General features: G+C 43.6%; 1 protein-coding gene across 1 annotated transcript in view; it reads right to left on the minus strand.

The window, feature by feature from the left end:
* The window catches only part of axo (axotactin), a 129,209-nt gene that overhangs the window by 62,001 nt on the left and 50,940 nt on the right, over nt 1-16,268 (minus strand). Inside the window, exon 2 of the mRNA XM_084578389.1 lies at nt 1,966-2,019. The gene's annotated coding sequence lies outside the window, so the exon portion shown is untranslated. The remainder of the gene's footprint in view (nt 1-1,965; nt 2,020-16,268) is intronic.

Consider the following 16,268-nt stretch of genomic DNA (forward strand, 5'->3'; position numbering starts at 1 on the left):
CCTGCTACGTTCTTGGGTATACTAATGCTGTCTGCATACGAACCTTGAGAGTGTTCACCAGCGCCACCCTCAACCATAGCGGTGGACGTGGAATGTCCTGTATTACCGCCAGCGTCACGTAGAACATGATCAAGAGCGAGGGCGAAAGCTGTGCTAGAACCCTCTTACGCTACCTATAGCCTCAAGACTGCCAGAACCGAGACCCCCGTAAGCTACAAGCAGATAAATTAAGGGGAAGTGAGGGTGCTCGTTATAATACATGAAGGAAAGAAGTCAACAGTCGACGAGGCCAGTAGATGGCCAGACACACTAGACCCAGGTCCCTCGACGCCTGTGCCACTCTGCTTATATATTTACGCAGCCGTGTAGGACGCACTGGCCTCCGAAGAGCGCTGTCACGCGCTCACGTGTTCTAGGTAAAAGTGAACGACCATGTACATGCCGCGACACAATAGCTGATGCAGTTCGAAATGGGTGTCTTTTTATCTTTTTTTACACGTCATCAACGAACGTCGCATTTTCCGCAAAGCTTCCAGCGCACATGAAGTCTGGCCCGTGTACTGTGCTTTTGTTTAGAAAAGGGGGTGGGGGTCCTCGAGCGCAGCGCACGTGGCCGAACCACCAAACTTGCATCACCGGCGAATACGCTGGCCAAAAATGCTTCTCGTGATTCAAGCCTCATGTAATTAGTATTGGTTCTAGATGGAAAAAGGAGCCGACGTTTCTCGCGCTGTAGGCGTTTAGAAAGAGTTTTGCTTCGTTTCAAAGGAAAGATAAGGCATCACCTTTCTCACGGCTTCGATGCCCCCACTGGCACTACACCCATGTGGGTTAATTAGAAAGTTGATTATGAAGTTTTGGTTAATTTCCCATGCATTTAAAAGATTCTTATCGATAATACATCCGTCAAAGCTGAGAGATTGTTCACGAAAATATTTCGTGCGTAATTCATACTCTCGATTTCTAAAATATTCAAAAAGTGTTTCTTATGGACGCGTTTTTAATCGTTACGCATATTTCCCATCGTGTACTCTAGGCCACAAACGAACGATGTTATTAATGTCTACGCCACTAAAACGCGCACGTTAAACCAATATGCGCATGACACTGGTACCATATGTAACGGACTGAACGGAGCATGCCCTGAAACCGGTTTCATGATCATAATAGAGTGCTTCCCATCACTTGCAACCCTAACTATTAGAGTTCTGGTCCAACACAGGCAACCAAAATATGAATTTATTTTGATCGAAAAAGGACTCATTGATTTTATCGAACCTTTGTCACAGGCACTGGCTGCACCTTTTTATTTCAGGCAGTAATCGGGACAAAAATGATATCAAAACTTCAGATAGCAGGTGCCTATTTAGTTTACTGGTATTATTTTCTACGTTTTTTTCTTCCCTAATCGTGCGGCTAGTTTCGTTTCCTCTTTGTGCGTGTGCTTGAAAGCAATTGTGAACATATTGATTATAAAATTATTATAAATCTATTATACAATTCTGAGACACAATGCGCCCTGCGTAAGGAATGTCCACAAAACTACTACAATAAGTACATCATAGTTAAGTAACAAGAAAACGCGACAAACAATAGCACTAAGAATATCGTCAGACCATCCGTCCTCATGAGACATTCGAGCAAGACATGAGTATCGTCAGCATATGAATCAATTGCCAGCGCATCAGAAGCATCTAATCGATGTGACTATAATGGCTACGTATTTCCAGCCATAATAGGTCATGCGCATTTGAAAAGAGGACAGAAACAAATATTTCCCAACGCTGCTGTTGTACGTGACGGTAGCATGCTGTTGTGTAAACATAGCACAGCCAGTGAGGAGTGCAGTTCAACGTCCTAAATGCGAACAGGTTAATTGGCAGTATCAGTGTATTGAATGACATAGATGTTAAACGCATGCGGGGGCGTAACAGCATGCATCATAAGACACAAAGAAAGACTCACCAATCAGCAAGCGTAACGCTTGGCGCTCAAGTGAAGACTACGCCATCTTTCCCCCTGAAACGAAAAGCAGAGTGTCAATGACGGCCTTTCTATCATTCTTCCTCGTCCTTATGAATCAGAGTCAATGAGGCGCTCAAACTGGGGCGCTGAGAGCAGAGGCCGCAAGGAGACATTTTCTTCCCCGCCGATCAGAACCTTGGCCCGCTATTTTTCGCGAAGCTTTTAGATGAAACAGAAAGGTCACTAATAAAGACTTCAGCGTCTATTCCAGTATTAAGGCGGCCACTGTAGCTCTTGAATAGGAGTTATGTTCTACAATTCGTATATGGATTTATTTAAGTGTTTCGCACAGGAGGATGCGACAGAAACAGCTGCTTTTAAAGACACTATCTCCCATATAGTTTTAAACGAACACTAAGCAGCTTCCTTGTTTCACCATGGTCATCATTCTCATTTAAAACCTTACCTGCTTAGCATTCACATCACTCACAATATAATGAACAACGCTAACCGAATGATGACGCGGCTATCATGAAACGTTTCAAAAGCTCTGTTATCTCTGGAACTACTGCTGTTCCAGAGACTCTAAAATCTAAACTTAAATCCGCGGCTTAAATTCGGGACCCTAGGTACAATATCTTGATACAATCATTGGAAATAATCCAAAACAAATCCGTACTTTTTTCTTTCAACAACCACTGCGATGCTTGTGCAACCGCCATAGAACCCGGTCATAACCTCCCACCCCTTGTGTCTTGTCAAACTCGCGTTTGTTTTACTGTTTCACTGATTCACTGCCCGACCAGCTAATTTTGTCCCTCGATATATTTGGTCCCGAACAGGGTGGTGCCCTGAAAACTGCGATACCTCTATGTAGAACAGCTGCTTTCAGGCAGTCCTATTCACGTCGAAGCTCCAAACAGGGAAAATGCTGTCCAGTCCAGATCACAATTCATGACAACAATAATGTTTTGTTAAATCTGCATCTAAAATGGCACGAGTGAGAGGTCGACTGTGTATAATGATATCAATTAATTCATTTCGACTGTTTCTTTGCATTAGAACTGTAACATTCCCCTCGGTAAGACCAATGACATTGAATATGTAATAAATAAACAACTTTGCCCAAATTACACTGACGTAAGATAGAGTACAGTCAGCTAAGCTATACTACGACACATGTAGCACTATAATGTAGAAAATGTATAACAACCAAGATGCACAAACAATGCAAATGCAAATAGATAGGTGCAGTATCAAGTGTGTGGTAATAATGGTAAATTGTTTTCAGCCTAACCAGTTCAATTATTTGAGCCCTTGAACTATTTCTCAGTTTAGAACACCTAAAGAAGAAGTTCGTTACAGAAAAAAAGCCCTAAACTAATGTTTCTTTTATGTTGAAGATACACTGAAAAGTGTCCTTCAAATTTCGCTCCCGCTTTTATTTTTTTTTTTTTATTCCGAGGATAATCATTGTTAGTCGCCAACATAGTCGTACACAAAGCCCACGCCAAGCGCCAGTACACTGTGGCTTGGCGAGACTGAGGCTAATTACTGTGCGGTAGCGAATGAAAATACTATAATCGATATAAAGCAATCTTTAATAATGCTTTCGAAGAGGACGTCAATAACACTTTTAACAGATAACAGATAACAAATAACAATAACAGATAACAAAGTGGAAGCCGGGACGATTGATCTGATTTTTATGGGGAGGTCGGCCATACTGGATAATGCTTCTAAGTTTTTAACAATGCTGAGACAGTGTAGATTTAGTTCCTATAAAAAACGAACAGCTCAAAACTATCTTCAGTAGTTGCTTAATTCAACATTTCCTGAAAATTATCTATGCTTGAGGGATAGTTATGCATTGCATTTTCGCACCATAGTTATTTCTAATAACGTTTACGAGCCAAAGTTTCGAATGCATTCAAGAGAGTTTCACAACAATGATTATTTTAACTAAACTTGCAACACAATTTTGTCAAAACCTAGACTCAACTGACTGTCACATTTCCTTAGACAAGTCAGCCAAGAAAGCACTATATGTTGCGTGCCTCGCTGCTCCTCATGGAACGGCGCCAGAGTTTGCTAACGTTTAGGAATGTTTAGTCGAAGTGTTGAAACATCTAACGCAACAAAAGACATGCCAAAGCAAGAAGACGCTCAAATGTGATTGCGTGTCTCCTGTCCGTGATTGCTTAAGGCAGCGCTGAAGCTTTCAAAAGCCTCCCAGAGGAAAGCAAAAGCAAAACAGCATTTATCAAGATTTTTACACGTGCTGTTTCATCAAAATGTCACACAAATTAGCACTAACAGGCCGCTATTTATACATGGTTCCTTTCCAAACTGTACGCATTCAGACCCTAGTCCGTCTACCGTGTCAGTAATGCTAAGGGAAGACAAAAACACTCTGTGCGAATGTGAGGATAATACTGCAGACAGCTTAACAAAACATCCGTTTCGCTCGTAATAACGTGAATTCCTGCACTGTTCAGCCGCAGATATAGTGAAACACGGTAGTAGAAGGAAAAAGAAAAAGAAAAAAAAGTTAATGCCTCTTTGGCGATGTGCATGTCAGCCCCCAAAGTACATTTGCAACAGTCGCGTGCTAAGTAAAAGGCTGGTTTATAAACGCTGTGTGTGTTGACGTAAATACGCTCGTTAGGTTAATGGACGTTGAATCTTTAGCATAATCTTACCATTAAGGTGTATCAGCCACAATGAATACTCACTGTCCCTGCAAGACACCTATAACCTGCTCGCGGAATGCATAAAGGAACAAAAAAAACTCCACTGCAGGAATTTATTATTATTATTATTATTATTATTATTATTATTATTATTATTATTATTATTATTATTATTATTATTATTATTATTATTATTATTATTATTATTATTATTATTATTATTATTATTATTATTATTATTATTATTAAGCACGCTAAAAGTGCACGCGACCCTTAGCAACAGGCAGATGCGATTGACATCAAGCGGCACCGCTTTGCAAAAGAAAGTGATTGTTCGCGCTATGCATTTCCCGCAGTCGTCTCAATCAACTTCGATCTGTGCGTAAAAGCTTTCGCACGGCCTACTCTGGTTAACTGCTTGACGAATATACCTGTTTTTTTTTTTTTTTTTTTTCAATAACGATGTGCAGGTGAGCTTGTCTTTCAGTACGGCCAATTCTGGCGCTCGCAACAATATGTATATACATAACCGAAATAACCGCCTCCCAGATGAACGACACGACAGATCTACCACGGCACATTTCTTTTCCACTGCATAGCTACAACTACCTTATGCGGAAACGTTGGAGGGTTTGAACGGTTTTATTCATGCAGAGAGCCGCTCTTACAGTAAAGTAGAGCTCCCCCCCCTTTTTTTTTTTTTCGTTTGCAGGCCTCGAACTCACCTTACTCAAGATACTATACTTAGCACAACCCCACCCGCTCCCCCCGTCGCCTCTAAGTGAATCATTTATTCAGGCATATAAAGTTCACAGATCGGAGGCTTCATCAACATACTTAAAGGTGTGTCTTAACGATCCGTTCTCGGAGGTTCAAGGCAAAAGTATCGTCAAGAGAGAACAAAGCATTCCTGTTCGAGCCACAACCCTCAAGACATTTCATACCTCGCGCAGGCGCACTACCGCGCTCGACAAAAAAAAAAAAAAAAAAAAAAAAAAAGCCCCACTACGAACCGATGTCCCGTCGCATAGACAGAGTGAGCGACTGCCACACGCATATTTGCCACCGTAGCGACGGTTCTCCGTCGACGGGCACGACTCGATCGCGCCGGTGAGCACTCGGGCGTGAAACCGGATCAGACAGGAACGAGGCCCCTGAATGCGAGATGTGCTGCTACTGCCGGCACCGATGCATTCAGCCCACAGTACAGCACACCCGCCGCTAAGTTGCATGATCCGCGCACACAGCTACACTGTTGTGTGCAGCACGCGAGCTTCCGATTATCACTGATAGACGTGCGTATCGCGGTCCTGCGCTATATAAAGCAACTCTGAGAGAAAGCGCGTCTTACAAGGTCATGGATTCTGCGGTTAGTAATGTCAAGTGATTCGTTGGCCATTAATTAGCTCCTTGTAAGAATGCAACAATGGAGAGGCTAACCAGAAAGAATTACTGCTGTCATGGTTTTCGCTCACTTCTTTGTTGATACCTTGCAGCTGTTTCAGCATTTCCCGCACTGCGCCAACTGTATCTGAAGCTAATTAGATTCTAACGCTGTTGACTCTGTGAATAAAGCAATGCACATCACAAACCGTTGCTAAACGACTCGACCTCGCCACAAGAAACGTCTTCTAACGACCATATGCAAATGGCGAAGCTTAAATATACTGACTGTGGGCAACTATTATAGTCCCTACAATTGTTTTCAGTCAAGCTTGATTATCCGGCCTTTCCTAGCACAGTTGTCCTTTGTCTGACAAGAAAAAAAAAAACAGTTAACAATTGAGAAAAACTGAATCTAAAACTTTTTCCCGCCACTCGATCCAAACTCGTGACGTCAACACCGAGAAGAACTGATCATCTCCCTTTCGAAGTGAATGGCAGCAGCATGGCCTCCGAGGTCCGTAGTTGGAAGCTCTTATAGTCTATAAGAGCTTCATTTTGGGTTAGAGTGGTTTGTTCATCTTTAGAAAGTCATAGCTTATTGGTGTGATCTAACTTCAATTCCTCATCGATGCCATTTTCAGCATTGCAGATAAATACAGAAATAAGTATTGGAAGCACGCATTCGGAAAGTGTTGTTTCTGAAACGTTTACGCTCTGGCAGCAGTAGAAGCGAAGAGAATCTCGAAGCGCCTTATGTGCGGAGGCCAGAGGGAGACACGCATGATGTGAGCTAGCTGGACCGCACACTCACCAGACATACAAACAGTTCTAAGAACGGAACAAAAACCGACGCAGGACAGCTTCCTTAGTCCGCGTGAGAGTGCGAATTCAACGTGAAACGCCTTGTCTCATTTCTTGAAAACAACTAAATCTACAGTTCTTGCTACGTGGCATATGTGGCACCGCTGTACAATACAATGATTTGTGCGCGGAATCTCATTTCTATTGTTGTTTCCTGACTATTCCGTCCTCTTCACAGCCTGCAGTGTACGCTTGCGCCGTGGCTGCTTCAAGCACCTGTCGTCCCGAGCCGAGGGGTTGCAAACTATGTCGTAATTCAGTTTCCTTAACTACCTGTATGCCACTCGCCACAGTAATAGTATAAAAATTATAGCACAACGTAGCATAGTATTGCATAGTATCGTAGAGAAGAGTATTGTATAGCACAGTTTATCGCAGTACAGTAAAGTACAGTATAGTGCAATATGGTATGCTATAGTTTAGTATACTAGTAAGCATAGTAAAGTAAGACAGTATGGTATAGGATAGGAAAGGAAATAGTATAGGAAAGTACGACATGGTATATAAACGTGTGCCATCAGGAAAAGTAAAAGAAAACGCTACATTTGAAAACTGGACCACGCATAACCATCTACGACTCCTTTTCGCTCTTTTATCTCTCTCTCTTTTTTTCAATACTCAGACTCTATATCTCGCTTTAGAGAATGACATATCTTGCTCTCCTACGAGTAATGATTCACACCGCTAGCCGCAACAACGCCTCTTCGGGCCGACCCGACCGCCTCTGCACGGCTCCCACGGCGGTGCACACAACTGCGCACGCAACAACTCTGGCACGCATGGATGTCGCCGCGCCACGAGCCGTGAAACATCTACCTCTGCGCGTGTATGGAGATGCCGGTTACCGCGTTACGCCGCAGATTTCGAACCAAGGTCGCGGGTTTGATTCCCCGGAACTAAGCGCGGCCTCTTTTCATCGGTGAGGGGAAAAGAAATAGAAAACTGGGAACTAACGTGCGTGTGCATGCCGCGTGGTTATATCTATTAGGTGCAGTTATATGCAGATAGCACACAGGTGCACGCCCTGTACACACGTAGATACCAACTTGAACGTTAGAAGAGTGGTTGGTGGAGGGGTCAAGCGGTGATTCGTGCCCGTAGAAAGCCGCACTCCGTTAGGAACACAGGAGGCCAGGGACAGACAAAAGCATGCTTGAACGGTACCGTGCAGGAGACGAGCGATATGATGAGTGTGCATGATGTTAAAGGGCCTCTAGTGGGTGAGCATATGGCGCAATAGACAGCCCAGCCGACGTAGAACAGGAGGGGAATAAATGCTTTTTGATCTAATTACATTACGCGAAATACAAGGCAAAAGAAAGTATACGTATGAACTTTAAGCAGGTTCACGGATCAAGAACACCAAGAAAATAAGGAAAAGAAGAGGAACTTCAGACATTGACAGGTTTAAAGGCCATTTCTGTAGTTCATCACTCATTACACGGACCACTGAAGTAACTAAAACTGCCTTACATGAAGCAAAGTGTTCTGTATATAGCTACGGACAGTAATATTTTCTTGTAAATTAATTTCAGCGATACCGGAAAACAATTAAGAACTCTCAACACGCTATCTAATAGCTGAAATGAATACGTTGCCCCTGAGCTTACCCACTACCAAATCCCTGAGCAAAAAAAAAAAAAAAAAAAAGGTAAAAGTGGAAAACTGTTAACTTAAAACTGGAATAAATTTATGGGCCATTCCGCTTTTTACGCTTCATTCGGGTTCGGATCTGTCATATATACAACGGGGACGAGAGAAGAAAGCAGTGTAAAGTTTAGACTGCGGGCTGTCCTCTGATACGTCTTCTATCAGCTCTCTGCGATTGGTACATAATCTGCACAGTACAGCTTTCTCTATACATTTCCAATAGATAACTTCGCACACTGGTATCACAGGTAACTATAGGTAATGCACTACCTCGCAATAACCGCGCCGCTACGCGCAAGCTGCCTGGAAATCCGTCAAGAAAAGTCCCTCAAGATGCTTACAAATTCATCCGAGAAACGACGCTCGGCCATTTCAGATGTACTCTCTGGAGCTCACCCAACAAGCTCTGTGTGAACAGGATACTACAAGACCTCGAGCCAAGCAACTCTACTACATTGTATTCCCACGGGCTCTATACGTAACATCTGCGCAGATGCACAGATGTAGGTGCGTAGATACAGACCTCGCGTCACCTCCGCTATGTTCCTCATGTGGTGTGTGCGAGGACACAGATGCTTAAATATTCTCTGGAGAATATTTAATCCCCTTGAGAGCCTTTTCTTGACGGATTCCCAGAAAACATGCGCTGCGTGGCACGTTTATGCCAGGCAGAAATAAATGAATTTGAACTGTATGATATATGCCGGACATAATACAACGGTGTAAATTCTGGCTTGCTCACTTCCCTCAAGACAACAAAAGCACTGAACAACGTAGTTAAGGACGTTGTTCATCTGCGCGGAAGCTAGTCATGTAGAAAGGTGGCTCCGGTATTTTTTCATCTGAAATTCCTTCAGAACTCAAAATGTTCAGATTAGGACTTCAGATAGTGACAGCAGCTGTTGACCATTGTGGTCGATAGTGTGTATGGCGACGTAGATTTGTCTGGTCACAGATATGCGCCTCATTTATGGACGTTTATAAACACCTCAGTGTCGCTGCGGTCGTGCAGTTGCTGGTAGAGTCTGAAAGGCCAATCCCATCAGTAGAGTGCAACAACACCGAGCTCAACCTCGAGACATTGCGAGAAGGACTCAGCAGCGGCGGGCAACTGTAGAGACCTCTAGTTAGTGTGCCTTGTGTTGGATTCACAGCGGCAAGTGCGCAACACCTCGTCAATAAAAAATGCTCTCGGTCATCAGGTAAACGCCGAGAAAAACGTAGCCGAATCGACCGGAAGCCAGCGCATCACAAACACACACGAGCCACCAAGGTAAATGGGCCGACGTTTTATCATCACTACAAGAATAATCCATTACGATGTGAGTGTATTTGTGAATAAGAACGCTTGAAGAACGAGCGCAACAACACGACAAACTTGGGGGCGAAGCAAAGAAGAGAGGGAAGATCGAAGGGATCAAAAGGCTGGGAGGTCAACGAGAAGGTGTAGGTTTGCTACCCTTCCATGAAAAAAAGACATGGGTGGCTTCAAGGAGAAATTAGAAGAGATGCATGCTTAATATATGACCATGCCAAGCACATAGACTACTTTAACAAGCGCTAATAGTAAACAAATTGCACAATTGGTATTTTACAAAATATATTTCGTAATTTTAGCCCCATAGGGAGCCGCGAAAAGTTTGTAACGTTGTCCACGCGGCAACACTGACAGTATAGCTCGTGAAAAAGTCCTACAAAATTAGACATAGATGATCATCCGTTTACTGTGAGGATGAACTCTCAGGTCTTATTAACAATGCGTAAAAGCAATACATTGATCTTGAAGAAATCGCCACAGAACAGATATTTTCTCTCTAGCTTCGGACTAAGGGGGCGTGGGTAACGGGCCTCGGTTATTGTTGCTTACTCCCCATTGCCCTGGACTTTACCCGTAAACAGTAGGCAACAGCCGCTAGCGGCTCAATTGCCTTTCAGTTCTCCCCTATTAGTACGATAAAATCTCGTTTTATTCTTATTTCTAGTTAATGTAATAAGTTCTTGTCCAGTTTCAGCCAAGATTAAAATCTGTGCATCACTGTTGGTTGAGTATACAATGATAATTATATACGTATGGTTTTGTTCCACACTAAGAGAAACAAGCTTTGAAGCTAGTCCTCCACTTTCCTAAACTCGGTAATCAGCCTTTAACTAATTCAGCGCCCCCACTGGTCACCATCGTTCAATCCGTAGCTAAACAAATAAAAGAGCAAGTCCATTGTCCCGGGTTCAATGGTTAATGTGTTGACTACACGTCTACGAAGGCGAAATTAACAAAGCGACTATAGTCCCCAATGATTAATTCGCAAACAAAACCAAGTCAGTTAGTCAAGCATTTACTATGTCGAAAATTTAGCCTCTTTCTTGGCCCAGCTATGTTTAACCTTTCCCGCTTCAATGGTATTGTTCTGGAAGAAACAGCAAATAAATCCTGGAAAGCGCCTGAAGCCAGGCAAGCCGCGAGCGAGCCAAGTCGAGTCTTAATCTTGTGCCACTGAGTGCTCCTTCCGGCAGGTCTTGTAGTAACCAGCGCTTATCACCCTCGACCTCCCGCCTTATCGCACGAGACCGGACATCAGCAAGCGGCGGCAGCAGCAGCAACACACGCGCGCACGCATACACAGGTGCTGTCTTTGCCGCAGCGGTCCCATGTTGATAGGCCTTCTCTCAGATATCGCTATCTGCCTCGTTCTCTCTGTCTCCCCCGTCTCCAGAGAGAGGCGCTCCGAAGTTTCGAGCCAATAAAAGGCCGGCTGTCGAGAAGGTGCGTGCATATTCACCTTCAGCAGCGCCGGGACTCGCATGTTAAATGGGATGTACCGTGAGAAATAAAGGGCGCGAAAGGTGGAAGCGATGAAGCAACAACGGCAATAACAAGCTGATAAAGCCCAAGAACAAGAATATTGTCAGGGGCGGTCACGCCAAACTGCGCAGTAGTCTTAAGAACAAAATTCTTAACGAAGGCCAGATCATTTCATTTCGTAGCAATATTTTTTTTTTATTCTTTCGTTTCTAGCGAACAAAACGTTATGCAATGCGTGGGCAGGCTCGCAGGCGTTAAAACGTAGTCATTCCAACTATGTATTTAAAGGTTACGTCCATGCCTTGAAAACCTGTGCTACATTGATGGAAGCTTGGCTTTAGTACAGCAGAGATTTTGTGTTCAGCAGTAAGAAAAAGTATTTAGTATTCTTACGTATTAAGAAAAAATAGCTGGTGGAAACGAGAAAGCGTAATGTGCCTAACTAGAGGCAGTATATACCTCACACCGTCTCACGCAAACAAGCCGCCGGAGCCCAGCTCAACTGCCGCTCGCTGCAAAGCCTGTTCTTTTTTTTTCTTCGTCCGTGCTGCAAATAAGGGATGTACTAGACGAGGTAAACAGATAAGGCTGGACGAGAGACAAGTAAATGCATCATTGCATTTCCTTCTGCATTTTTGTCCAATGCACTATACTTTCAGTGGGCACGCAAGAACTCTGTCACTTAGTGAAATGAACAAAATACCTTACATCAGCTATACGCGTCAGCTGATTCACATTAATGGTTCTTTCTCTTTCTCTTTTCGCTGTGCACCCATTATATAAATGCGGGTATCAGTCACAAACATCCCTCTCCACCACTCTTTCACAAACAGTCTTCAAGGTGAGAAGAAGGTGAATGGATGAGCTATACATAAACGAACGACTAAGACGAGTGGTAAGAAATTCTAATGAATACGCATATTAATATTTCAATGCACGTCAAGGAACCCCACGCAGTCAAAATCAATGCAAAGCTAATGAATACGCATATTAATATTTCAATGCACGTCAAGGAACCCCACGCAGTCAAAATCAAGGCGAAGCCGTCAACTACAGAATCTTGAGTAAAGCACGCACTTCGTTTCGCTGGCACCTAACCGATTGCAAGTTACCAGAGATAAGCAATGGTGTTTTCCAATTACGTGCCTTGCCCCAACGCTTAGAGTGTGAACAAGAGAAAGTTATGATATCTGTCGACAAGTTTGGAAAAGAGCAGTGAATGAAGTAGCCGAAAGATATCCAGGCGAGAAACATTCTTGGCTGGAAGTCAATGCCAGGTTTCGCATTCACTGCTCTTGGGACTTGGAAATAGCGCCAGCTACTTATCCACATTTAAATCAGTCCTCCGTTGCCGAAACGTATGCGACTTCGCGTCAGAGACGACGTTGCCTACGTAAAGACAGCAAATGCAAAGACAAAAAAAAAAAAAAAAAAAAAAAAGGCAAGATTTAATCAAGCAGCAAAGGAAACGTAGATATAGAAATACTATACATTAAGCAATAACGAAACTCACACGGATTGCGCACGATGTATGCGAAATTCGTAGTGAGTAAGTTCGTTTTTTTACAGCCAAAAATATGAATATTTAGACCTAAGTGGCGCTCCTTTCTCAAAGAAAACTTCATTGTGGGTTCCTCTTTCACAGCTTTCCGTTCTTTTCTAAGCTCTCCAGCTCGGTCATGCGGATGAGGCACTTTGACAAACCACTTTATGGATGCTTATGCTTAGAAGTAATGACTACCTCTGGTAATACCAATAGCGGACCTTCGAACTACGCTACAATGTCGGCTCTTTCCCAATGGGAACTCCGGAATCTTTTCTGGCTCAATCACCACCAGTATAAAAAAAAAAAATAAAAAAAAAACGGCGGCAAAGAAATGTTCGAATTTCTAATTCCGTTTTATATACACTTAATGTGCATTTAGTTGCCGACGAAACACCAGCAGGCAGAGAAACGATTTTTTCTATGAACAAAAAGTGGGCGGAGTTAGCCTCAGTGTTCCTTTTAAAAACACTCCTCGAAACCTATAAGCAGGGCACTTCAAAAGAAATAAGCAGAGCTCGTACACGAACTATTTAGAGTTACTATAGTTGGATATTACTAGAGAAAGAAAAAAAAGCGGCATTTGTACTTCAAAGATGACCCTTCAGCCAATAACGTAGAACGACTTTGATCAGGCCGCGATTAACCCGACTAAGCCGCGCCGAACTCCCTTTCATTTGCCAACAGCCTTTTCTAAAGGGGTTACCCAAGTGTCCAGAGAACCAGCCGAGACTGTTAGCGGCAAGGGGGCCAATTAAGGGCCAAAAGCCGCCACTGAGCTCACGCCACACGCCATTTCGCAGTAAATGCATGAAAAGGCGCCATGGTGAAAGCTTTCATAATGTCTCAACAGTGAGGTTTCAGGCTTCAGTCCAAAACATAAAAGAGTGCACAGGTCACAGCGCTTCTGCGCTCTCATATCGTCTTATCGGTGACCAACTACAGTAGAAAGTAACAAAATTCCCATAAAGAAAGGTGTTAGGCAAGAAGACACGATCTCCCCAGTACTATTCACAGCTTGCTTAGAAGAAGTAATAGAGACTTGGAATGGGAGCAGTTAGGGATAAAGGGTAGATGGAGAATACCTCAGTAATCAGCGATTTTCTGATGACATTGCCTTGCTAAGTAACTCGGGGGATGAACTGCAAAGAATGATTAATGACCTGGACAGGAAAAGTAGAAAGGCAGGCCTGAAAATCGATATGCAGAAGACTGAGGTAATGTTCAACAGCCTTGGAAAAGAACAGCAGCTTACGTTAGGTAGCGAAGCACTGGAAGTAGTAGGTGAATATGTCTACTTAGGACAGGTAGTAACCTCAGATCCGGGTCATGAAAGGGAAATAATAAGGATAATAAGATTGGGATGGAGCGCATTTGGTAAGCACTCGCAGAGTATGACTAGCAGCTTACCGATATCGCTCAAGAGGAAAGCATATACCTGCACCTTACCTGTACTCACCTATGGGGCTGAAACGTGGAGGCTAACTAAGAGGGTTCTACTTATATTGAGGACTACGCAGAGGGCTATGGTACGAAAAATGGTAGAGGTAACATTAAAAGATAGGAAGCGTGCAGAGTGGGTCAGAGAAATAACTCAAGTTCCTGACATTCTAATGGAAATCAAGAAGAATAAATGGGCATGGGCAGAACATGTAGTGCGAAGAGAGAATAACTGATGGTCGCTTAGGGTAACAAACTGGATTCCAAGGGAAGGAAAGCGTAGCAGCGGGCGGCAGAAAGTTAGGTGGGCGGATGAGGTTAAGGAATTCGCAAGGGTCAAGTGGATGCAGGCAACACAGGACAGGGGTAATTGTAAAAATATGGGAGAGGCCCTCGCCCTGCAGTGGATATAGTCAGGCTGATGATGATGCTGATGATGATGACAGTAGATCTGAAAGCTCAATAAACGCACACTATAAAACTATAAACAGGCATTCTTCTACTTAACAATTTCCTCAAGTACTTTGTTGCCGTACTGCGATCCAAATACATCGACTGTAAACTAATACGAAACAGCGGACACGCCGATCCCGATTCGCCCTCCTCATAGATTCATATTTAACTGCTTTTTGAGCGAACGCATACGAAAGTTACGTTTTTTCTAGCGCTCGCTGAACGGATAACTACTGCGCAAAATAACGTCTCCCGGCATTTTGACCCGAAAATAGCGTCAACAGGCGCAGTGCGCAGGCGCTGCGCGGCTCGTTCAAGGCCATAGATTGGCATTCATTACGACACCGGCCTTTGAGCAACTCGCGCGAGAGTTCATTTATCCCCGGAGCGATGGTGCACCTTGCTGCCTTCCTCCCTGCCCCACCAACACTCATGTCGGCAATTAGCACGTGTATCGGTAGCTGATAACGCAATAGAGGTCGCTCGGGCAACTAATGGGGCATAATCAGTCAGGCAATTTGACTATCGATAAATATATCTCCGCCTCTAGCACGGTCAAGCGCGGCCATCATCAAGAAATCTATACACCCAAGGCTTGCAATCCTTGAAAACATTTCCAGAATGTCTTGTGAAAGAGCATTTTGATGCCTAGTGAGAATAATTTATGGAGTCCTTGACCGCTAACCCACGTGAGAGTATTTTATCTATTGTTTCCACGACTTTGAGAGTATTTCCCGCCGTGGTGGTGCAGTGGTTAGAACCCTCGACTTTTGTGCCCAAGGATGCGGGATCGAATCCCGGCCGCGGTGGCTGCTTTTTGATGGATGCGAAAGGCAAGGCGCTTGTGCGCTGTGCGATGTCAGTGCGCGTTAAAGAACCCGAGGTGGCCGAAATATCGGGAAGCCCTCACTGCGGCGTCTCTCATAGCCTGCGTCGGCTTGGGACGTTCAACCCCACAAACGAGCGAACGTTTAGAACAAAAATAATACACAATCACAGACGGGATAGATCAACAATCATCATTTCAGGTATCTACTTGAGAGGGCAAAACCATAAAATGGTACTAGAAATTCAACAATGGGGACTTTTTTAGTAAATTCTAGCCACAATGACTCGACTGCTGTGCTTTCATAAACCCTAACGTACATCCTCCCGGTGGTCATAATATACAGCAATAAATCAGTTCCAAAATATCAAGAAGCTTATAGTAAGCGCTGACAGTTTACATCAGTGCAATGCAAACAACAAATCGATATCATGAACAACATTTAGCTCTAGCTTTAATTCGCATTTCCCCTTTTCAGGAAATCAGTATTTTTCGGCCGTGCTCACGGGAATAGTAGAAAGGTGCTGAAAGCTACGGCTCATTTAGTCGCGCAGAATAAGCAAATAACAAAGGCTACCAAAACCACTGAACAAATTATCTCTATCGTTCTTTACTAAACTATATTTAGTCTATACGCAGAAATGTGCATAG

This window comes from Amblyomma maculatum, chromosome 9, assembly GCF_055883805.1.
Source record: "Amblyomma maculatum isolate TAMU_Amacu chromosome 9, ASM5588380v1, whole genome shotgun sequence".
NCBI classification, from domain to species: domain Eukaryota; kingdom Metazoa; phylum Arthropoda; class Arachnida; order Ixodida; family Ixodidae; genus Amblyomma; species Amblyomma maculatum.